Genomic DNA, 25,238 nt, shown 5'->3' with positions numbered 1-25,238 from the left:
ATTTATTGTTCAATGTAAAGGTAACAGCAGCAGTCTTACATCATTACCTTCATTGTCCTTCAATTCCAGTATGGTACAGTCTGAGAAAAATTCAATCACACAGAAAATTATACTGGTCTGCTATTTTGATTTACTTTCTAAATTTGTGAAATACCTTTCAAATGCTGTATTTGCAGGACCGCCTTTACAACTGCTATGTCACTTGGAATTGAATTCAGATCTAGCACTAGCGTGTAAATACCACAGACATCAGTTCAAGAATAAGTTTAGGGTCAAATTTCAATCTGATGTGGATGCTAATCTTTAAATCAACCTCATGCTAAGCCACTGCAAAAAAATACAAATTGTTCTGTCCTATTTCTATATTAATACCTTTTTTCACTAATGACATACTCTTGAATCCCATACTAAGTCTTTTCTTTACATTTATACTTTTCCCTTTTTGAATTAACTTTTCACCTGCTTTCTGCATATTACAGTAGTGAAGTTAAAACGTTAAAATGTTTGTGAAGCTAAAATGTTATTTCATTTTGGCATTTTTATTAAGAGAACTGAAAATGTCGTATGAGATTGTGAACACTTGTGGTTGGGCTCTAGCTTATGAAATGACTTTGTTTTTAAGTCTCAGACACTTTAGAACTCAGACCAAAAACTCATTGGAAGGTCGTTAACAGAACTAAAAATTTTAAAGCAATTTGCTTCCATATGTCTGCTGCAGGAAAACTTTATGACAATATTGGAAAGTTAATCTTTCTTGGCTCTCTTGATCTTCAGCAGAAAGTTCTGACTGCAGATCAGTGAAGCTCAAACTTATATTAAGCTGACCAGCAGCAGGGTATAGGTGAACCAGTAGCACAAAGAGAGGCTATTCTTACTTTCAGCTCTGTGAGGAATCAGCTGGAGTCTTTCCTTTGACTCTTGATTGCTCTGACATTTAAAGGATATTTACCACTTTCTTGACAAAACTCTAAGATTGACAGTACCTATAGCAAGTGCTTAGGATCCAGAAAAATTCACTGACAGAAATAACACTGGACAAGTGTAAAGACACCCTTTAATTTTCTTTCCTACTTAAATAATTATTTTTACACTATTTCTTACAACCACAAGATACTTGTCAGTGTCTTGAAGTACTGAAGTTTTAGAATTCCATATCTAATAGTGATGCTAGTCATTGTTAAATTTCTGGTGCACTGAGGTTTGACCTTTCATGACAAGATCTTCCAGCTGAGTGCAGATTAGATGATAGGCTAGGAATCAAATTTTGGAATGATTTCAACAGCATCAAACTCAGATTTTTCTTTAAGGTGACATACAAATTATATAGAAGATATTTGATTATTCACATCTTAAACAGAAACTTTCTTTCCTGAAACAAAATGGTGCCTAACAGGCTGCTAGTAAAGGCATGCACATGCCTTAGAGCAATGACAAAAATATCTGGGAAATTTTGAGTTTCCACTAGAGTTAATTTGATTTAAAATGGTTGCCTTGGATTTAGTTATTCAATAACCACCACCAGTAGACGAATGAATGTCAAGTGGAATGAAAAGATCTTTTAATAGGAGTGTTTTGGGTAAGTCCTTTTCTTCAGGCAGAGTAACTCTGCTCACTGTCAGCTTTCCAGCAGGAGAAAAGTGTCCTTGCTTTAACCTTGGGCAGTCAGCTATTTTCCCTGTACTCAGTAGACAGCTGGATTGCAGTGCTGAAGAAAGGGAAGGAAAAGGTCCATTGGCAAGAACTATAATTTATCAGAACAGTGAGAACTCTCATTGGGGGAAATGGAAGGCAGCCATCACCACCAAACCAAACACCAGCTAGATCTGCAACTTCACTTTAGCACCAAGTACAGAGGTTGTACTTCCTATCAACAGTTAGGCAGATAAAAAAGATGAGGGAAAATAGCAAGCATATGTCTTAGCAAATACAATGTGATCACTTTTCTGCTAAGTATCTGGGTGGAAACCTGGAACTGAGAGAATTTCACAAGAACATTCAGAAACTGCTTCTGTTCCAGCTTTTCCAGCTCTTTGCTTCCAGCTCTCCAGTTGTATTTCCTTTCCTTTTCCTATTTTTCATTCATCACCATTTTTTTGTTGCTAGTCAAAAGTAGTTTGTTTTGTTTGGTTCAATGCTTTTTCTCAACAAAATAATAATAAAAAATGTTGAACAGAAATATTTCCAAGTATTTCAATAAATTAGAAACAGTTCCAGTCATTTCCAGGCTAATAGTCAAATAGGTACAGCTAGTCTTCCCTCAGATGTCAATCTTTTCAATTTCATGCATCCCTGCTCTAAACCACCATCGCTAGTAAACAATAAATGAAAACACTTGCCATCAGGAAGAATAAGTGGTATAATCCTGAACTATGGAAACTGTTGGAAAGATAAGTAAAACACAACACTACAGAAATACTTTGTGTCCTTAATATCATCACCTATAAGATGATGCTAATTTGTAGCAATTTTAGAATAATTGAAAAAATTAGAAATGGTGTGGGGAAACAGATGCATTTTGCTATTCAGAAATAGCTAGCTTATTGAACTGAACTTATGTTCTTCAGGAGAAAGTATGCAGATACACATGGTAGAAACAGAACCCTTCATAAATCCAAAGACAGGACAAAAATTTAGTTCCAAACTTGAAAATCTCAAATATGGTAATTTTAAAATTGATTCATTACAGAGTTAAAATCTTCTATTCTTTGGACCTCTATGCATCTCAGCTAGCAGTCTTTTTCCCCTAACACTTGGATATAATTAGAGCTCACTGATTAGAGGAGACATCTTTTCTGCTTGCCAAAAGGACTGGACACCTTGGGGCATCTGCTCTGTGTTCACAGTTATTAGGGTCACTTATATACAAACAATAGACTCAACTGCAACAGAAGCACAGAACCAAAACAAGCTCAGCATTAATGTTATGATTCTATTTATGTGATAATAATATATAACCATAGCAATGGGAACCTTAAAAAAATACCTCCACATTACCCATTTCTGTTTTCTTCTACTAATGTCAGCCATCACAGTTCCTCATTACTAATTCAATGTTACTCCCAGGGCTGGGTTTTATAGGCAAGAAGGGCCAAATCAATCAAAAACTCTCAAGGGTCTAGGAAGTCCCTTTTACCAAAATATGAAAGAAGCAAGGTTTTCATATTTGAGATTAGGAACATTATTGACTTCTCTTGCTCTGAGTTCTTAGTTGTTCCAGTTACTTGCAATGTAGGAGTATGGCATATACTAGTGTATAATATCACACAGGATGATATCTTTGAAATTAGATTAGCTGGTATAAGGTATGCTATATGTCTGTGGAGGTTTGTGCAACAAACAAAAATTTCCTAAAATGAAGAAAAAAGCATCATGGGAAAAAGAATTGTTTTCATCCTAGATAAGGGAAAAGAGAAAGAATACTGCCCTCATCTTCCTGGCTATATTCCAGTTTCACTGTAAATTTATTGCAGTTTCCCATCCCTTCTTGGTACTAAAGCACCATTGATGCTTTTTATTTCTCTGACTCTCCTTCTCATTGCCCTTTTAGCCTTGCTAATAGGCTGTAATTACTCAGGTGTGTTTTAATCTTGTCAAGTATAGCCATGGTCTGGTTGCAAACCGAAAGTAAAGCGATATTAGGTAAGTGGAAATTAGATGTTTTCCATCCACTAACCGATAAAGAACAATAGCCCTGTGCTAATTGCAGTCAGTCATGTGATTTACAATCCCCACAAACAATCTTGTTAGGGCATTTCTGTTGTGTGTCTGTTGGGGGTTTTGGTTGATTTCCTTCTATTCTTTTTGCACTCCCAATCTGTATACCTAGCTCTTGAGAATAAATGGTAAAATCTGAGAGCAAACAGCTCCATACAGAATGTCCTTTCTATACCTATCCTTCCTGCCAAGAGCACTTAAAACCACAAAACACAGTATCTGCAAAAATCTTTTTCTTATTTAAAAAAGTATACGGAATAAAGTTCGCTGAAAATTGGCCAGAATAAATACTTGATCCAGTGACTGTTTGTTTTCCTTTCTAAACATCCAAACTAAATACAAGTTTGAAAATAATTGTTTTGTTGATAACATACAAATAATAAAATTCCTCTTCTGTTAAAAAAAATTATCATACATTTTGTGGGAAAAGTTTCTGATTCTTAACTGTAACAATCCTTTTTCATATTTTTTAAGATAACTATCTGGGGAGTTTCACTCTAAAACCTTAGACTTAGGAAATTTCCATCTTGCTCCAGTGCAGACAGTAGTACTAGTAAAGGCTTCAGGTGAATTTCTTTAGGCACACACAGATGGCCTCACTATATCATCAGAAAAAAAAGTACAAAAAGAGTAGGAACAAAATCTGCATGTTTAAAGATTCACAACATGATAGTGCCCCCCTTGTGTGAGATCTACAATATCTCTGACAGCCCTCCAGATTTTTCAATGCAATTCCATAGCTTGGAATCACAGTATCAAGGTTTGACTTCACATGGAATCTCAAAAAGCATTTTATAAGTACAGTATGCATCTCAGCTTTTTTATAGGCAAAAGTTTAAAGACATTATAGACAAGGAAACTCCAATTGTTTATAGATTGCATTCCTATGAATTTAATAATATTTTTAAACTATTTATGATCATCAGTAGACACGACCTTTTGAATTTTGACTGCTGTACAGACACTTTCCTCCTAAATAGAAGAGGTCAAGCTGTCCCCAGTTACATCACTAGTTATCCCACAGACTTTTCAACTTCTCATCTGGAAATCAGGCTATGTTAATTTCTCAAAGCAGCGTTGTCCTCAGGCCTTATCTGAGATAGGAAGCACTGTCAGAAACACCATCTTAGGCACTGCCCTGTGATAGTCCTGAGCCTTGCCATGACTGCCCTTCTGTTTCCACTGCTCTGTAGTGTTTAACTGCAGTTAACTGCACACCAGCCACAGCTGAGACTGCATGGTGAACCAGATGAGGAACCTCAGAACAGAATTTGTTAATAACACCTATTAAATCTTTTTCACCCCGAGGTGTTTCACTACACAACTCTACAAACAACTGTGTCGGCACTGCTGAAGAGGCAGCAGAACAGGAGGGTTGCGGACATTAATGAGGTAATAGATATTGGGCAAGCTCCTATTGCATCTGATGTCTCTGATCACCAAAATGTGTGTGATGATCTGTCTGGAGAAGTAAATGGATAGGTAAGTACCAGAAGGGCAGAGGATAAGAAATCAAATCTGTGGGGAGGAGGATAAAAAGGCAAGGACATTTGCAAAGAAGAAATAGAACAAGCAAGCAGAAGCAAGACACACAATGAGAGGTTTTTTCTCCTTTTGTGGCAAAAGAGCATCCCTTAGCACATGTGTGTGTCGTGCTCATACATGAGAAGTCATATCAGCATCTGTAGATTTACAGAATTAAATTGAGACACATGCTTAAGAACCCTCCTGAAAAAAGTCACAGCTAGCACCTGTGTTAAGAAAATGGAACAAAATGTTACACTCCTTTTTTTCCCTAAATCGCTTCCTAAGGAAATTACACACTCATTTTACATTAAAATTGTTTATTTCTTAAAGACTCAGTGTTTGAAGGTGCAATAGAAAGTTCACAGTTCCTGCTCTGAGGAGTAATTTTCTTAGGAAAAAAAAGATATAATGTACCAGTTTTTCTGTACTGAAAGGTAGTATTCCCCATTAGCCTGTAATGCTGTAATGTATTATTAAACACTTATAGGTACTGTTGATGGAATATACTACAATAATAGCATAGCTGGAAAAGACTTCTACTTTTTCAGGATAATTTATTCCATATTGGGCCAACTGGAAAGCTTTTCAAAGACTGTCAGCACCATTAGCTCTTTACTGTTGAGGCAAAAGCAAGAGTATTGGATGTGCATTGATTTGATGCTATTCTGAGACTGCACAAGATTTGGAAGCTGGACAGAAATAGATATGTGGGTGTACCAGGAAAAAAAAAAAACCTGAAAAACTACTCATCCACACCAAAGCACTGCAGAAAGCTTATCCAGACTCTGAAAGCAATTTGATAGGGGATTTCTTATCAGCATATTGATTTCATTCTTCCTCTTATTTATATATCCAGATGAAAGGTCCATTGATGCTCAAAAACAAACAGAAAAAGCAAAACAAATAAAAACCTAATATTATTTCTATTTTATGCATATTTATTTGATATGCAGTCTCTTGTGTACTCAGAAGTCTTAGATTTACAGTACAGAGATAATCACTGTTAGAAGTTACTTGAAAAGAATATTTTCCAATAGTGTTTTTTTTCCAATATAGGTTTTAACTGTGGTTGCCTCATACATGTTATAATACTGCAGTGTTTAATTACTGATATGTGTAGGCTCAGTTAAGAGCATATTGTGGTTGTATACATTAACCTCACCTAAATGTCTATGTGACTTTTTTACAATATATAGGTTTTCAACTACAAGTTTCAGAGGATGGATTCTTTGTACTGAACATACTTTATAAAGAAATTATACTGTTGAATAATAACACCTTGAGGAGTTTACTCTTAACCTGAACTACATTGTGGACCTGTCTTATGACACATCCACACAAAAAGCTGTAACCACATCTGAGATGATAGCAAAGAGAAAATCCTGTCTGAATGATGCCAGGAACCAAGCAAAGCCTCTCACATCAGTGTTTCCTTGAAGAAGAGGATACCTTGGACACTGACAAGATCATCAGGCCTGCCTTCCAACCACAGTCACCTGCAAGCCAGTCAGATACTTAGGATGCAAACATGACATTTACACACAAAGGAAGGACAGACTCCTAGTAATTTAATGGGAAATATTTCAAAACCTTCCACCAAAAATTTAAACACGAAAGAAAATCTGGATCTGAATGGAATCCCTGGAAGGCTCCAAGAAAGCATCTGGCTATAAAAGGAAGCACATTTCACATTTCCCAGGGAATGGGATACTTCTGTGGAAATCAGTCACAGAGAATATGAGAGAATTACAACCCTAAACAGCCAGAAAGCTGCTAGCAGAGAACCAGACCTCCTGAGACACCTTTGTGGTTTGATCTGTCACTAAGTGGATCATAACAGTGGGATTTCCTTTCAATTTGTTACCTATCTGAACAAAATTTTTGAACTGTATTTTTATTGTATTTTATCTTATGGTAGGTAACCATAATATACAAACAAGTAGTTTGCATCAAGCTATTTTCACCCAGAATGAAGTGAGTCCACAAAGGTAGTTTTCCAAATACCTCAAGATGTTCCCTGCTCCCCAGTATATTCTTTTTCTTCTGGCATAGAAAGAATACAGACATGTTGGAAAGCACTTTCTTCCAAGACAGGGAATGAAGAAAAACAGCAAGAGAGAGGCATGTTTAACTTCTCAAAATCTCAAGGGAGGTGGAAGTAGACCAGAACCTTCTTTAGAGAAATAACTCTGATTCATGCAACTATTAATATTGCTCCAGAAAAGAAAGCTTATTATAATAAATATCTGTCAGGATTTCAATCCTTATTTCATCTTTGAAAAGCCAGCATCATCACATGCTTTTCATTTTTATTTGATCCACAGTGTAGAATCTGGCCTATATTAGAAAGATCAGATTTTATTATTGACAGACAAATGAGCTGTCAGGAAATTCTCAGTCCTATCAGAAATGACATCTTGATTTGTTCATAGTTAAAGAAGTTCAGAGATTTGGTAGATGAAAGAAAGCATGATCAGCACTTTACATTAAGGACTTGGCATGTAAGAAAGACATTAAAAATTAATCCTGAAATAGGAGCATGAATTTCACCAGAGTATTCTGGTGAAATGGGTACATTTATGGTGTATGAAAATGGGTACATTTTTCCAAAAAGACAGGGATATTGAATTTTGAAAACCAGGCAAAACTTTACTTAACTTTCAGGAGTTCTCACTAAAAGTTTCCTATTGAGATGAATTTACTTCTTTACCTGCTTTATTGAAGAGTCAGCTTTCATTTTTTAATAAAATTTGATTTTTCTGTCCGTGTTACAGTAAACAGCCTTGACTGCTGTCATGCAAATAAATAAAAACTCATACAGATTTTTTAAATGGGTTTCAAAACTGTCAGATACTATTTTGCAGCTTTACCTAATTTAAGCATTTTGCTGAAACACTCAGAAAGGAAAGCTCTGCATCCTTCATGCAACATCCATGAGGGTTTTAGAGACTTAAAGACCACATAAGTGAGAAATTGATAGCTGATTGATAACCATGTAGGATGATGTTTTTCTAACCTGATGGCCCATCAAGTATAGATTCACCGATTTTACATATCTCAGCCCCTATAGGCATGAGGCAGAGTGTGAGCCAAAGGTCACTGATCTCAACAGGTGCATTTGATTCACTGAAATGGTTTTGGACATGAGTCAGAATGAGCACTGGTTCATTCTTTTGCTGATGTTGCAGTTTCAAATGTAGAAAGCTATATTAGATTACCGATTTTGAAGAGAGGGTCCTATAGATTATAGTTCTAATTTACTTTTTCAAACAGGTATTTTTTTATTTAATAAACTTTTATACTCTAAAGTGATTTTATACCCTAAATTTACATTTCCATAATTAACAAGCACAGGCCTATGTGAGATTACTACCTATGCAATATCATACATACCCATGGGAAATGAAAGAGAAGTGTAAGTGTAATGGAGTATGGATTTATTGACATCACAGGGAACCATGTCATTAACATAAGCAATATCACCAGGGCTCCTACTTTTTAATCTAAAATTCAACCAGAAGGGTAACAAAAGAATTACAAAATGTCATTGGAGAGCAATGGTAAGGAAGCAGACTTACTACAGTTTGGAGTGAATTCCGGCAGACAATAGTACCATTTTAAATCCTAGTGCATAACTACAAAATTTTTTTTTATTTATTACCAAATTTGCAATCATAAATTGATAGTATTATTCTGTAATACCACAATTTTAAACACCATGTTCTAATAAACTAGCAAATTTGAATATATAGTCCAGTTCTATTGTTGGTATAGCTTGTGGTATGTAAACATGCTGATGATTTTTTTACATATTGCCTCAGAATTTAAACTACAGTCAAACAATGGAATCTATTTTTTAGGTCTGGGCCATAATATATGGCTTGGGCCCCTGGCAATTTGGTAGAATTGCACTAGATCAGATATAGCTTCTCCTTCAATAAAAAAAAGAGCACTTAGATAAATCTGAAACCAGAAACCTGTGAGTACTTTTGTCTTCCAAATTGCTCCTTCCTAAATGAACTGGACTTACACATATTTAATAAACTATTTGTTTTATCACACTGCCAGCAATAACATCTTCCCTTGCACAGAAATAGACTATTACAAGTACATTATCAAATGCTACAACCTTTCAACCTAACCAAAGATGTATTTAAAAAAGAAACTGAAATTATGATTTATCAAAATAGTATTGCTAAATTTCTGGATAAATCTGAAGCAGGATAGGTAGATATTTGGTAGAAGCAAATACCACTGATAAATACAAAGGAAATTCCCTATGAGTGGGAAACTGGATGGGTGTCAATATCTGTATATGAGCTGGCAAGCTGTCTTGAAAAGCAGAATGAATTTCAGTAGTTCCCCTGCTAGTTCTGTAAACAATTATACAATAATTAGCCATGCATATCTGAAAAGAGAAAAATAATGTATTTTTCAAAGCTAAAGATCACATAGATAAGCTGATGGCTTTCTGACAGCAGATTACTAGCAACCAACCAAACTAATTTCTGATATATGCTTAAATGCAATTTCACTATGTTTATTCATCATACAAACTTAAAAAAAATCAAAGCATGGAATATTTTGTATGTGGGGGATGGGCCTTTTTCTGACCATTTATGAGAAAATGAATTCATTATGCAAATACACAATCACATGTTTGGCACAAGGAATTTACTCATTTCCTTAGCTTGTCACATTGTGCAATTTGTTTTTCAATGCAGACTTCTGCTTGTTATTAATAATAAATAAATCAAAAGTTCTGTTTTGTGAATGTCTCGCAGCTGGCCCTTCATAAATCTAAAATGCCAATAACTATCAAGTACTGCAGATACGCCTTAGTGGGAACATTCCAACTGTTTTGGTCATACTGTAATTTCTGTGTCAGAAATATGGTTTTAATAGGGTTTTACTAGAGAAAATGTTCAGTGGAAATGCTTAAGCTTTTTTTAAACTCAGGCTTGATATTATAAAGCAAATGTGGGAAAATAGGTGGAATCTATGTTGTTAAACACTCCCCATAAAGTTCACAGTCTTGAGAAAATTTCTAGTACCACAAAAATATCCTCACAAGTGAAATAATATTTCTTTGTTCCCTGTTAATCAAAAACCTCCAGGGGAGCCATTTTTATAGATTAAGAGAGCGGGGGAAAGATCTTTGGAAAACATCATCCACTCCATAAATCAGACAATGCTATGGTATTACAGAGAAGAAGAGTCAGCCTAATTGCTAGCATATTAGAGAAAAGGAGATAGAGATCTTCTAAAGGTTGCATGGGCCCATCTTTCAATTTTCTTGGATCTTGTCAAATAAACTTCATATGTGCCTACTTTCAAAATGTGAATTTTGGCTCTTCAGAACATTCTCCCCTGACTGAAATATAAAGCTATCTTTTTGCTCTGGAATCTATATTCTTATCATAAAATCTTAAAACATAAAGCTGGAAGGGAAGCTAAAAGGTCATTCATTACACTCTCTACCTCCACCAAGCAGGATCAAAGTGCATGTCAGATGTTCATGGCAAATAGACTCTTCTCTAACTTGGCTATTCAGGTCCTTAGTAATGAAAGCCTTTTCTAAGAATCTACCCCAGTACTTATTTAACCTTATGAGTAGCCATCACATTGTGCTAAAATCTAACAGAAATCTTTCATGGCACAATTAATTCATTCATTTCTTCTTGTGTTACCCAGATTTAGTGGAAACATTTTACTTATTTGAAGGCTTAACATGCTTCCTTCTTGTCTCCCCTAGATTCAACGTTTTTCCCAGTTTCACAGGTTCTGATAATTTCAGAACCAGCCACTGACCGTCTCCAAGAGCCAATCCCTGTAGAAAGAGGAATGTCCCAAGGCTGACCCCACAAAGCAGCTCCAAGGCTCTCCCAGCCCTGAGTGGAAGCTGTTGCACACCCTATCACACCTCCAGCACTCCCCACTGACACATCTCAGTGTGGCATTAGTGTGAACCAGGCTCATCTGTGGCCACTGCAGGCCAAACTGACCTCTTGGCAAAGACAGTGGTTCTGTCCTGTGCTTGAGGGGCAGGACCACGATCATCCCCCCATGAGAGTGCTAATCTCAAAGTCCAACCCTGCCTGAAAGTGCTTGCTGACTCTCCCAGGAGGATGCTGCTGACAGAGATAATAAGAACACTCCCTAACCTACTATCCAGATAGATAATTAAAAGAGTTGATAGTGGACTGCACAAAACTGCTGACTATAGTCTTTGAGTCGGAATTCATCCTCTAATGATTCATCTTGTGTCTAGACTGTATCTCCTTTGCTTATGAAAATATCTACAGCCCTAATGTAACAATATGTAATACCTTTTCTCTATGGACAGGGGATATTAGCCTGTCCTGAGTGAAAATTAATTAGATTTAATGTATTTATGACAGGTCTGTATCGACTATAACTTACCTCCTTTTGTTACTCTCCTTTTTCAAAGTACCAACAAATACTTAGCTTAATTTTTAGTTCCAGTATTTTTCCATGGATTGAAGCAAAGCTGACTCATCAATAATAACTTTTTCAGTCCATTAAAAGGGAGACACTAGCTTTATCATTTTCATAGAATATGCTGAGTTGGAAGGGATACATCAGGATCATTGAGTCCAACTGCACAGGACCATCCCCAGGAGTCACACCATGTGCCTGAGAGCACTGGCCAAACACTCTTGAACTCAGGCAGGCTTGGCACCGTGACCACTTCCCTGGGGATTCTGTTCTAGTGCCCAATCATCTTCTGCATGAAAAGCTTCTCCTGATATCAAACCTAAACCTCCCCTGACTCAGCATCACACCATTTCCTAGACTCCTGCCACTGGTCACAAGAGAGGAGAGATGCTGCTGGAGTAATATCCACTGTTCCTGATATTAAAAAAAAAAAATCCACAGTTTTTCCTGCTAGGCAAATTGAAAGTATTTACAAATCCTCTGCTTGAAGAATCTCTTATAGAATGTCAATTAATTCTTCCTGTTCTGTTAGATCATGTCAAAAAGGAAATTTTTAATTTTTCACTTTAATCAGAATTAGATATATGGGAATAATTCTACATATTCTACACAGATAGTTATTTTTAAAGAGAGTTTAAAATGTAAAACAATTATAATAGTTATGTTTTAAGAGTTCCCAGGTAAAATGAAATTAAGAAAAGAAAGCATGTTGCAAAAAGAGGAATAAATTTGTAAAATAAAAGAAGACGACAGGGGAAAAAAAATCAGCATTAAAAAAAGGCAAAAAAATCCCCCAACAACCCAAAGCAAACAAAATCAAAAAAAAACCAACCAAAGACAAAGACAGATGAGAGTAAGTAGAACAAACAAACTGTTATTGAATCTGGATTTAAAGTGTCTCTTCAATTTAATCATATTCAAGATTTATTCTTCAGGGTAAAACTACTAAGAAAAATGTTCCAAACTGTATTAAAAATAATTTGAACAACTTCAAAAGTATTTAATTTCTGTTTTGCAGCTTTTGCTAGTACATTATTTATCATTTGGATCACAGTAAGACAAATTCCCCAAATTAGCACGGCTTCACCAAAACAGAGAAGAAAAACAAAGAAATATTTAAAGATACCAAGGTCACTCTTCCTTATGTTCCTTGGCCACACACTGCTTCTGAATCCCTTACCCCAGCAGAGCTGACAGAAATATTCTGCTTAGCTTCTCATTAAGCAAAGGACAACTATTGGTTTACAAAACTTTTTTCTACTGGAGAACCAAGCCCTGTGTTTGTTCTTACTTTTTTCTTTGCTGCAGCAATATTTTAAATAAAGGGAATTCACTTGATATATGATATGCAATAAAAACTTGACATACATATGTAAATATAATTATGCATAAAAACCCAACTCTTTTCTATATATCGGGCACCACATACTGTGATATCTTATACTCCTTTTGTGGAAAGCTTCCTATAGGTCCACAAAGCATTACTAATACATATACCTTATAATCTACAATGTTTTTAAGGGTTGGGTGTGTGCAGGGCTTTTTGTCACATCCCTCCTGTTCCATGGAAATTTCCATTAGTCCTGAAATAGTGTTTTGTTTTCTAGAGTCCAACAGACATTGCACTTGGCAGGTCTTTAATGACCTTGCTGTTGATACTTTGAAGATCATCCGATGACTTTTGCAGAGTGTCTCTGCATCCCGGAGGCAATGGGATACAGCATCCTCTCTGTGAGGTGTTCTAGCAGTACTGTACCATCCTCACTGCTCTATACAAGCAGAGCAGATTCTCATGCCAGATTATTTTTCTCTTAGTTTTACTTATTCTATAAACAAACAAGACAAGACAGAATCCAGCTCTTTAAAAGGCCAGTTAAGAAAACATAAAAGAGTAATTGGAAAATAGAGATTATGAAGTTAAACTGAAGTTCTCCTAGATCACGTCTGCCAATCTGATAAACCCACATGGTTCCTCCCCTGCCACCAACGAATGTGAAAACAATGTCTGCAGAGAGCAATTTGTCTTGCTGTGATGAGAAAACTGATCTGCAAGTGCCCAGTAAAATTAAGAACACAAGTGAGATTTTTCAAGAAAGAAGTAAATAAAGCAATAGAGAGGATATGAAGTTGCTGACACTGATTTTTTTCATCCAGCACTCCTTTTGGTTGAGCCAAAAAGCTATTTGTGGAAAAATAAAAAATGCATAAAGCCAAGTAATAAGTGTCATGTCACGGTGAAGTTAGACTGCTTTTTGTGTGAAGCAAAATCCTTTGCAAATGTTAGCCACAGTTCAGGAATCCTTTGTTAAATTTTATTTTTAAACAAACTCTAGGGAGGGAAGAATACTGTGACACAGAAGTAAAACAATAAAAGATCACACAGCAAGCCACTAAAGTGGCTGGTCACTCAGTCAGTTCCCTGGTCCTGAATTACACAGAAGCTTCCCCAAAATATCTCAGACTGACACCAACAAGAGTATGACAAAGGAGAAAAACTAAAAGGAACATCTCAGTCTCCATTTCTACAAAGCTTCTTCACTTTGTCATTCTGCAGAGGACTTTGGCAATGCTCATTTTATCAATTCTTACATATTCACATTCTCCCTTCTCTATTTTCCATCTGTACCACCTTCAATGTTCAGATTCAATACTGAGGAATCACATAGGAGATAGGAGAGAAATCTTTGGGGGAATTGCCAGCAGCTTTTCAGATAGATGTTAACACAGTACTTGGGAGACTACTTGCAAAACTGAATGTTATGGAGATTATAAAAAGATAGAAATGGTGAAATTAATCTAACATACACTGAAAGAAAAAGCATTCACATTTACCAACAGAACTTCACTTAGCAAATTCACTTTTCTCACATTGTCCTACTCATTAAGGCAAATTTGTGATTGGGTGTTCTGCAAGTGGAATAGCCTGCTGCAGAGGTAGGGGAGCTAGGACTCTGGTCATCATGGCAGCAGTTTCCACGGCAGCAGTCACCATGCCACCGGTGCACAGAGGCAGCCAGCTGGGAAGAGCACGCTGTGTGCTGCACAGTGTGGCTTGCTCACAGCTTGACTCCTCATTCTTCCATCCTTGCACAAAGGGAGATGCTCTAAGTGAACTGGGAGCTGTGCACAGCCAGCCAGACTGAGCCCTCAGTGGTTACAGAGAATGGAGCACTGCCCCAGGATTGCCCAGTGTTGTGAACATCTGATTCAGCACAGGAGATCTACACCCTAGGCAGAGGACCTGGGCTTTGGGGTGCTTACAGTGGCCAGTCAACACATCCTAACTCCCATACTCCCAAATACAACCAAAATGCAGTGAAAGGAGAGGATGACCAGAGAATTCCCTTTGAGAGGATATGTTTGATCCAAACAAAAAATATAACACAGGCATATCATTAGATGCAAAGAAGTTGGAGATTAAATTGCATTAAAGTCATATGAACTAGCATATTGGAAACACTGAAAACAAATCCCAAAACTCTGTGATAGCAACATTTTAAAATCAATTTAAGGTAACAAAAACTGTGGTGACTTTAAATAGTAAGCATAGTGAGGCAAACAGATGCTTTTAGTGCTGTCAGATGCACTTTATACTCTCTCCAATTTCAGATTCTCCTGAGCTGGGTGCCTAAGGGAGACAAATCACTTGGCTGCTACAAAATTTTGATGAAACTTTGTTCCTGTACTCCAAATTAACTAACAAGATACACAGCCTGTGACTACAAATTTTCTACTGGAATGACACACCACAGTTCCTCAAAGTCTACGATACCCCCACAGTCTGTGACAAAGAGTCAGATAAAAATAGAACAACTTTTCTGTATTCCTTTAAATATAATTACTTGGGTTTTTTAAGGATCAGTATACATTTGGGTGTGTCTGGAATCTCAGTTCTGGAGGAGGGAGGTCAAGACAGAGATAGAAACGAATTTCTGGTGCACACATACACTGATATATACGATCTGTGTCAGTGCTTTCACCAGAATCATTGGACTGCAGACAGATATTGCACAGCATTAAAAATTATGCTAGTGATGGAAAATCACTAGAAGCTAATCATCTTTTGGAGTAGGTGGAAACTCCTACATCTGAACTGCATTAAGTAGGATGGGATGGACCTTCACAATCTGCTCAAGTCTGGTCCTTGGGAAATCTCTTCCATCCCCTTTTATAGGAGCTGAAAATTGATGGGCCAATTTCCCTAAGGACATGAGCAGAAATAGTTCTCTACTTCCATCAAGATTTTAACTAATGAATGTGTGTTACATTTTTCAAAAGAAAAACAAAAACCACAAACCAATAGCTAATCATCACATTTGGATTAAAAAACATTGAAATGAATGTTTATAGCTTATTAACTGTTATGAAGACATAGCTTGCTATTTATTGAGTGCTAGATTTTTACTAATACAGAGATTTGGCAGTCATGAAAAGCAGTAATTTCCCTTTTCTCCCCATTTCTGGTCCTGACATGTTGAGGTGCTGAATGCTCATACATCTTGTGGAATGCTTGAACTTGCATAATTAGATTCTTTCAGGATCAGACTGAATGGCAATTGCCAAGTAATCTTCCTATCTTGCTCTCCTTGGTTCCTATGAGGCTGCAGGGCTGCTCCACAGAGCCCATTTCACCCCAGCGGCCACACACCAGATTCCTCCTACCCTGACTTACAGTGCAGCCTTGGGCTGTGCCGGTGCCTCCTGCCTGCTACACCCTGCTGGTCTGGCAGCCCATGGATTAGGAGCCCTTCTCAACAGCCAGACACCTCCACTGCTCTTCCTCTCTGTACAGAGGGAGGAAAAACGTTGCTTTGTCCCATAAGGAACCTCAATAGATGTTGAGGGAGGGCTTCAAATCCCTCCCACTGCAGTTTATCAGAAAAGGTATTTAAATAGACAGAAAAAACAAGCAAATAGTCTCACTAATGCACTGCAGAAAGCCTGCTGGTTATTTTTGTTTCTTTAAAGCTTACTTTTAAGTTAAGTGTTGGGAGAGCACTCCAGGCTTTATTATTCCCTGCCCCAGAAGCACCAGTGTGGGGAAATCAGCTTTCTTGTCAGAAAAGAAAAAAAAACCTGTAGGAAAAAGAAGACACTGGAAAAATACACTACAAAGAAATATATGTGGTGTTTCCTATAATCCTTAGGAAACCAAAAATGACAATATTGTGAGTCAGATAGTGACTTCTCTCTTTGTGAAGTAACATCCTTTAACATCAAGGGCCAGGAATGCCTGCTTTGAACTGGGATTTCGAAGGGAAGGCAGAGTCTGTTGTGTGAAGGGAAAAGAATCATCCTGGCCTCTTTAAAGGCCATCTTTACTGAGCTTTTTATCAACAGACTAAATTCTAAAAATAATGCAGCGTGTAGGATCACTATTAGAGAAAGGTGGAAAATAACCCTGACATCAGCATACCTGCTCAGAAAGTCATTCCTAGATCTGCTAAATTCCTTGTGTCATTGGACACACTGAGGGCTTTTAATTAATCAGCAAAACACTGAGAATGTGATAGTAGTTATCAACAACCTTAATGACTTTAGTGCTGAATTTCCTGGGCTGTTTTGGTTTTGATTTTTTTTTCCATTCCACAAACTTCTTTAAATAAAATCAAATCCATAAGACGTGGAAAGATATGGCAAGGAGTTACTTTGTGCCTCATGCACAGATATTTTCTTAGATACAACAAATTTACTGATGACCTGACATTTTTGTTTAAAAGCTTCACAACTTCCACCCTTTTCTTTTGGAGTTTGCAACACATACTATTTCAAGTCCAGAGTAGGCAGACAACTACACAGATGTGCTTGTGAGAATGGGAGAAAACCCCAGACAAAGCAGATACAAAACGTGTGGACCTCAAGCAATTGCAGAACAGCTAGTCACAGACCCTTCAAACACTGCCTTCACTGAAGTTTTACTTTTCAGTCTACTTTGCTTTAAAATACATACACACACACATATATATATTTTATATATATATATATATATTTTTACAGAGAGAGAGAGAGAGAGAGAGTTGTAAATAGAAACCATCCTGGCAACATGCTGTGAAATGATCTTTAGATTTCAGAAGGTGAGGCTGATCATTCAGTTAAATTGACTGAGAAATGCAGGGATATTGTACCAGTTCTACTTGAAAACCATAATCAATGATAGATTAGATTCTCAAACTGGATATCTAGGTTGACTCTAAAGGGGGAGGTACTTATAGGATGTTTTCAAGCACAGTATTAGAATAATTTTCTGATTATACTTTTGTTAATTAAGGTTTTTTCTTTTGTATATTTTCAAGATCAAACTCATGCTTGCTCATTCAGATAATATTTTTTTTTGCATGTAGGGCATAGTTTTAAACAATACAGCTTTATAGGTGAAAAACAGACCTGCAATATGCTTATGCTTTCAGCTTTAGGCTGAAAATTGGTCTGTTGTACATTTTTAAGTTCTAGTTGTAACAAAAATGGCTTTAAAGGGTTGCTTGCCCTGAATATGAGAGATTCTGACAAAATTAAAAGAAATTTTTGCTGTAATACCCAGCTTTGAAGGCTCCACAAGACACACTGTGCAGGACCAACATAGATGAAATCTGTCTGAAGAAGCATTTGCTAGCTTAGCCAATGAGCCCTTCATGTTCCATGAGCTTCAAATGTTCTAAATTCAGCATTTTCCGTCACTACTCTTGATGTGCAGAACAATTCATCTAAGGAGCAGACTGCAGCAGAGGATCTAAGTCTCAAGAAGAATCTATTTTTTAATCATCTCCCTGTCTTTTAGAAGTCAGTTTGTTAGTGTTTTTTTTTTCTAATACACAGTCACAGGGAAAAAACATTTGAATGCAAAAATAATCCCAATATTGAATGGCAAATTGCCCATAAATACAAGTGAAAAATAGACAAGGTCCTGCAAGTAGTTTCCATGGAATCAGTGAAAACTACTGATGTAGAAAATAAAATCCTGTTCCAAAAAGTAAAGTCATTTTACCCAAGGGCATGGAAGACTTTGCTCATGCCAAAGAGCATCAGGAGGTGGTGACCACACCATTCTAGGAAGGCCTGAGTAAGGACACAGTGTCAAGTGGTAAGGCTGAGGGACATAGAAATGTTTCAGGTTGTATTGGCCTTTAATTCCCATGAATCACCAAGGAGCTGATTTGTTATCAGCAGTAACAGCCTCTGTCCCTAAGAGAGGGGGATGACACAGGAAGCATATGCTCCAGGCTATTTAAGAGGATGTTGCCAGAAACGGGTGTAACGTTTTGAACATGGTGACCTGCACTTTGAGACTGTAATTGCATGTGAAGTCATAAATTGGGCAAAAAGGACATATAAGAGGGACATGGAAAGGAAATATAATGAAAACTATTAATACATGATAGTTTCCAACCCATTATTTTCTCAGGAAAAGCATAAAACAGCATAGTGCGGAGCTCCTGGACTCCACCTTTTAGTTCCTTTGGTCAGGAACAACTATAGTCACCTCAAGTTTCTGTTTTATCTGTGGTAATGACAAGTATCTCTTCTAGCAGCAGAGTTATTTGCTCCTAGATATAGCTGTATATCTCTGGCAATGACTGGGGAATGACTGGGACACAAGAGCTGCACTGGTGGGTTCTGTGTCCAAAGGGGCAGCCAACATTTGCTTTCAGATACCTACAGACTCTGCATCCATTTCTAGGACCACTCAGAACAAACTGTCAAGGAATTTGTGCCAATTTCTTCTTAAGTTAGGGAATAATCTTCAATAATTTAGGAGAGTAAGCAGATGTAAGGTGGCTGAAATGGAATACCATTTAAGATTCACCTCACATTCTCCCCAGCTATATCAGACATGCAAAAATATTTTAGTACAATAGTCACTAGCCATTCCTTTGTCTTCACTCTGATGCACCCCAGATCTACTTCTTCCCTGCCCCAGGGGTCACTAGAGCTGTGGATATTCAATGCCTATGACTACAGTTTCTCTGGATTTATTTTCTCTATTACCCTGCTATCTATATCCAAGAGATAGAACTGAATGTTGTATTAGATAGAGTTTGTTATGACAGATAGGCTTCAACATCCAAATTCTAACATTTAGGTCCTTGCATAAAACATTTTTTACTTGTCTTGCAGATCAGCAGTAAGCACAACGTAAAACAATAAAAAAGTTCTGATAGAAAAGCCTGAAAGAGTCTAATATATGAAAGAATGAGAAACATTTTAATAAACCTGTAGAGATCTCTGGATGACTGTGCCACAATTAAAATGCTCATTAGAAAGACCTGGAATTCTCATTGAGACAAGTTTCCATATAAAACTTACCCTACTAAAATTGCCTTGATGTACCAGTAAAAATCCAAAAGCTGTTACACAGCAGAAATGCCTGTGCATTTTCAACCAGATTGGATGATCAGCTGTCACTGCTGTCTGATCATATGGACTTCTGCATAAGAAAGCAGTTTTTCTGGGCCTAAATACATTAAGCTAAAATTTCACCACAAATAGCATTGATGTGGTGTTTAGCAAGGGGGAGTTCTTTGTTAAGACCTTCATTCCTGTTACTTACTATGGAAGAAACAGATGGAATTCAATTTTTTCCCCAACTGTTAAGAATGATGAATATCTTTTCAGTTAATGCTGAGGGAGTACAAAGGTGTGACAAAACAGTCTGAAGACCAAAATATAAAATATAATTCAATAGTCAGGATAAATACAACCTTCTCCTGATTTGCTGACTTGCCCCATGACTTCCCTACACATAGCAGACCACCAGCTTGCAAAAACCTAGTTTTAGATCTTTACTGCTATAGGCGTTCTGACATAATAATTTCAATCCAATTTAAAGCCTGAATTCAAAGCCACTGAAAACAATGAGCACATCTCCTTTGATTTAAAAGATTTTATTTGTCCCAAGAAATTTGATCTTCAAGTATTTTCCATTCTCACAGATGGTCTTTAGTTTTAACTTCGGTTTTCTTACCCTTTGTATTGTTGTGCCATAATCAGTTTTTCTTCCAAGCCCTTCCTCTAACTGAAGATACAAGCTTTCTTTTTTATTTCTAATGGTTGAAACTTCTAATGGTTCCTCATAGTTAATGTAATTTTTTGGGGGGATGGGGTGGTATTGTAGCTTCTGGTATTGTCAAAGTAGTTACAACACGACTGAATCCATTTCATATTACCAGTGAGAACCATTTGCATTAAACGTGGTTTATGTTTTCAGTCATTTAAAAGGGAGGGTGGACAGAATAAGCTAAAAAATATGTTCATAGTCTGTTTTCTCAATGCTGAATCTTCCTCTGAAGCCTCTTGGAAGTTTGCCACTGATTTAAATAGGAGACTGATAGGGCTCTAAATTCCCTTTTCTGAGATGTGCCCTCATTTTCTAAACAACACTCTGAATATTTTCCAACATTCTCTTCTTCCATTCTAGAAGAGAGCATAAATCAGAGAACTTTCTCTTTGTTGTTTGTTCCACCTTTTCCTGGAAATTCATAGTGGGGATTTAAAGGAAGAGGATCAGCAATACATGCAAGATGTGTATACACATTTTTCTTTTGAACTCACATCTAAGGTGGTCTTCAGTGCTCTATGATTTTTTCCTGTTGTATGCAGAGTGGCTCATTTGGACTTTGGCACTGCTCAATATTTTCCTGCTGTTTGAAATGAAAAAGAAGTGAGTGTGAAGAGGCTGATGCAGACTGGCTCCATCTGTACTTCCTCACTGGCTCCCAGGCTGTCAGAAAGTCAAGGGCAGCTACGGTCCCCTTGTTCCAGCATCACTTACTCTTAACAAGGCATTGTTCCTAAACACTATTATTGTTTCAGGTTGTCACTTAAAGGAGATGTTACATGTACAGTTACTTCAGAAATGATGGGTTGTTCTGCCCTCAAAAGCCATGTTTATAGCTTTACCCTCCGCAGAGGATGGCCGGCTGCCACTGCTGCTGGCTGCTCTTGGAGGATAGCTGCAAAAAGCTCTTCTTTGACCTAGTGGCTTTTAAAGTTTGTATTTCCCCTCGTGCTCCATGCTAAGCTGTGAGGTTTGCACAGCCATGTCTACCACTACAGAAAGGAATGCTAAGTTGCTTTATAAATTAAAGGATGCTTCATAGCGGAGGTTTAGAGGAGAGAGGAGCAGAAATTTCTCTGAAGGTACAGAAAGGTTTCTGTTGGGAGAAGACAATGAGAGCAAAAAGGTTTTGTCAAATTGCTGTATAAATCATTAGTTAATTATAGGCCTTAATCATCTGCATATTGTAGAAAACAGCCATGCTGCAAATCAGATCCACTCAGGCAGCTCACAAACTGGCACAGAACTCAGAAGTAAATGTATGGGGAGCTCATAATCATAATAATCTCTTTAATCTGGTGGCACTGCTGCACATAATGATATTCTGAGTGCAAATCTGATGCAACTTTAATAATACTAGGGAAAACAAAATACAGATGTTCCTAAGTAATGGAATTTACAAACAAATGTACAGAACACTAAAAAGTAAGATTAAAAAGAATTTACCATCTGCAATACCCTAAAAGAATAATAAATCTGACAACCTGAGCCAAACATTTAGAATGCGTTTGTATATTTTCAGAACTGCTGTGCTGTTATGAAAAAAAAAAAGATGTCAAAGTATCCCACATTCATCAACCTCCCTCATTATCCAAGGCTCTCACCATACTTGGCTCACAGGTGCCAGACCACAGCACAAGCCAGCAGTTGGAGTCCTTCACCCAAGGACTTTCAGCTGCTGTGGAGCACCCATTACCACAAATTTAGTTTTCTGACACTTACATTCATTCACAGAGTAAAAAATATATGCAAATTCATATGACATGAAAGACAATAAAAAATAATTAAATTCAATTCCTATTCTGGGAGATTCACAGAACACTCAAGGTACAACTTTATAAGGAGTTTCATCTACAAATGTCCTCATCCAACATGTAGTGGGATCAGGGAGGATTCTTCCACTCATCCAAGAGGATTTTTTTCTAATAGGGACAGTCTTGTTCAGATTAAATCACTGCTGTGCAAATCTCATGCAGGTCATTATGAACATCCTCCTCATGATGCCATTTCTTTCCCTTTATTTTTGTTAAGGAAATTATTTCATCTTAGTAAGGCTATGTAGCTTATTGCACATTGGAGATATTAAATGAGGCTAAGAACTGTTTGCTCCCTAATATACAGGAGTCTCTGTCACTCCCAACCACAAAAGGGCAGCAATAAATAAGCAGTATCTGTGCACCACAGTCAGTCAAAAAAATCCCAGTGAACATTTAACTTGAATTAACTCGTGTCCACAAAAAGTAGACAAGTGAAATATGTGCAGCTGACCAACCTACTCATGCAAGTGAGCAGTGGAAAGCTGTCAGTAAGGCAAGAAAAGGCAACAGATGGTAACAAAACTTTTTTCCTTAAGTAACCAGGAAACAAGCTTCTGGAACTGTAATAGTGATTAAAAGACACAAAACTACAGCTGCCAGCCCAGCCAGCTGCTGGGAACACCCATGTGACACCCATCAGGGCTGTATGGCAGCAACCATCTTCATCATCACTGGGATGACTCCACTTGTCCTTACAGCAGTGGCAGTGGGCCACTTGTTCTGCATTTCTGTAGTCATCCTACAAAATACAGTGTGCTCCAGAGCCAAGGGGAAAAAAATGTGTGAACACGTTCGTTATGGTGTTTTTCCTTGTACCAGGCTTCACAAGCTCAAAAAGAGATGGATTTATGGTTCCTGAATTATTAAGGCTCCCTCTGTTGAACTCAAAGCCAACAAACAAAGGAAAATGTGTTGTATAATACAAAGAAGATGGAACATTGGCTTTCCAGAATTAGATGTATCTTGCACTTGGAGCTATTTCCACTGTAGAACCTGTAGCACTGCAAATGTAAAGGTACTATGCCCAAAACTCTCTGTTCTCTGTTGCACTTGTCAACCTGATCCAGTTGATACTTTGGTCTCTGCAGAAGCTGTCAGCTTTCTTTACTGAACAACCCACTTCCATCTTTCCCTGCTTTTACTGCAGCTCTACAAGTTTCTTTGTATTTCCTGACTGCCATATCTGCTCATTTTTCATCATCTATTTAGATGTTAAATGTTTTATGGTAGGAAGCACCTGTTTGCTGTGACGAATAGCTAATGAAACAGGCGTCCCATCATTAACAGACATCTGATTGTTACTCACTATTAATTAGAAAGATGAAACCTTGCTTTTCTTTTATATATATTTTTAATAGAAAATGTGTTGCTGGCTTTTTTTTTTTTTTGTTTGTGTTGCTTTTGTGTTTTATTTTAAAGATGTCTAATGAGAAAAATGGCACATCTTTGCAGAACGGCAGTAGCAAAGTCTCTAGAAAAGAAGCTTCTTTACCTTCTCCAAAAGCACATTTCTATTCTTACACCACTGGATATTATGTATATAATATTCAGCAGGTGACGGGAAACCAAGATCAACACCTAAAATTGAACTGCTTTGTGAACCTTTCCTCTTGCCTAAATGTCTTTGCATCATGGCTTAGGATCAAGAAGGCCTGGTAACTGGCCTTTATAACGGAATAATTTTCAGTTATAAAGAAGCACTATGTTCCTGAGGAAGTCAGGGTTTCTTTTCAGAGTAAAGTAACAAGTAATGGGCAATAGGACAGATATCTGAATAGAAAGTGGCTAGAAGACTAGTAGCAAGAAGAAAAATAAGAAAGGAAAATAGGAAATATGAGGTGAGGTGGGGGGGAGAGGAAATATGTATTCTGGTCCAAACAACATGTCCCTGCAAATTTACACAGTCTAGCTGATTCACTAGAATTAGATTAACACAACATTGCTCATTTCCAAGTGCAAAGTCTGCGTGCAGAAAATGCTTAATGACAATACTAAGAGGAAACTTGCTGAAGCAGTTAGACACAGATGGCCAGAATAAAGTACTGAAACACCACAGGAGTCAAGTAGTGCTGGGGCTGAGATGAGATTTCCCTGTGCACTGATCTGCTCTGTAGAGGACAAAGAGTGACTGTGCCTACTCTGGAGGAAAAAAGGAAACGTTAGAACAGCTACATGCAGCAGATTTAGGGATGGAGATGTGCCAAAGAAGTTTCAAAATTTGTTTCTCTTGCCAATAATGAGTAAGCAGATCGAAGATTTTAACATATAGATAGCATTCTACATATAGGTAAAAGAAGAATTTTTAAAAAACCCTTTATCCCTGTATCAAAAACCCTGAGGACAAGGAACCCATCAATATGCTATCAGGTATTTCAGGATTTATACTGTCAAACCTTTGGGCATTCTTTGCAAATCAATGGCATGCCTCTGTCAAGATGCCAAGATTTCTTTTACTCTCACTTGTTGTGAGCAGGATTTACGGATTGCTTTAAAATAATGAATATTGTGAAGGAAGGGTGGGGTTAAGCATTAGAGAAATCAAAATCATCTTCTTGGCTTTACTACAAAAAAAAAATGGATTACATTGAGGCAAGTCATTCAGTTTCAGTAGATTGGTTCTTTATGTACTTAATACTGAGATTAGAATAATACTTCTTTCTCCCTTCTGC

Source organism: Molothrus aeneus, chromosome 4 (assembly GCF_037042795.1).
Source record: "Molothrus aeneus isolate 106 chromosome 4, BPBGC_Maene_1.0, whole genome shotgun sequence".
Taxonomy (NCBI): domain Eukaryota; kingdom Metazoa; phylum Chordata; class Aves; order Passeriformes; family Icteridae; genus Molothrus; species Molothrus aeneus.
Note: the sequence above shows the minus strand (reverse complement) of the source record.